Source organism: Oryzias latipes, chromosome 14 (genome assembly GCF_053564925.1).
Source record: "Oryzias latipes strain Hd-rR chromosome 14, Olatipes_Hd-rR_3.1".
Taxonomy (NCBI): domain Eukaryota; kingdom Metazoa; phylum Chordata; class Actinopteri; order Beloniformes; family Adrianichthyidae; genus Oryzias; species Oryzias latipes.
In genome coordinates this window covers 13325201-13326473 of record NC_136250.1, presented here as the reverse complement: position 1 = coordinate 13326473, position 1273 = coordinate 13325201, and positions in this window count along the sequence as shown.

The following is a 1273-nucleotide window of genomic DNA, read 5'->3' as shown; positions in this document are numbered from 1 at the left end:
TTTCTTCTGGACACTTCTTGTTTAATCTTTGAAAAGGACCTATGGTTTCAGTTACGTCATGTTTCAGTAATCAGTGAGTTAAATGTAAGAATTGGAAATGATAAAGTAGGTGTTGAGCTGATTCCATACAAATCAATGGGTCAAATTCTACACCTTTCAAACAAATGTTCATATCTTAACATCTACAGTGGTATAAGAAAGTTTGGGTACCCCTGATAATTTTCAAAATTTTCCTTCATAAATCATTGGTTGTATGGATCATCAATTTCAGTTAAATATATCATATAGCAGATGAACACAGTGATATTTGAGAAGTGAAATGAAGTTTATTGGATTTAAAGAAACTGCAATAATTACTTAAACAAAAATAGGCAGGTGCGTAAATTTGGGCATCCCAACAGAAACATGCCGTCAATATTTAGTAGATCCTCCTTTTTGCAGAAATATACAGCCTCCAATCCGATTTTGGTCTCACAATCGCAAGATGAAGATTTGGGACGAAAATGGTCATCTGACAAAGGGGGTGTGGAGTAAGGGTTATCTCAGACTCTGTGCTCTTAGGAAAAACAATTACTACACAATTTTTGTGAGTGAGATTTTACGAAACTAAAGGGATATTTAGTTTCCTGGACTCGGTTTTGAAGTTATAACAGTTTATTAGGAAAAAACGTTTTTCCAAATCCCCTTTCCAGACTGTGATCTCACCACTCCTAAACATGTCACACTCCATTGACTTCCATTATCCCTTGTGCTATCCTATGACCCCACCCTTACATTGACGTGTTCTCCCTACCATGACAAAAGTGGATAAAGTTGAAGATTTCTTGTAATCCATGGACACCAGTGAGGATCACAAATCATCGAAGAGAAAAGGTTCAGTGCACTGTCTCATGGGTCTAGATGACCCAACTCCCAATGTTAAAGTGCCTAAGATAGCACAAGGGTTAAAAATCCAGTTATGACCTGACATTTTCATAAAACTTAAACTGGGATTTTGTAAAAACCGTAAGGAGTTTTAAGAAGAAAAATATAAACCCAAGTTCCAATATCTGCAGAGTTGTTTAAAAAATATTGAATGCTCTGAACTTCTTGAAATTTTTCTTTTTTGCATAGCTCAAACTTTTTAATTGAATTTGGAGAATTTTAAAGTTCCACCATTTATTTTCAATGGTGCTAACAAAATAAAAGTTAAGTTAAAAATTGTTGAGTTATAAAGTTGAAACTTTCAAGAACCTATCTCATAAAAGAGCTTAAAGTTTTGATGGTTGAATGA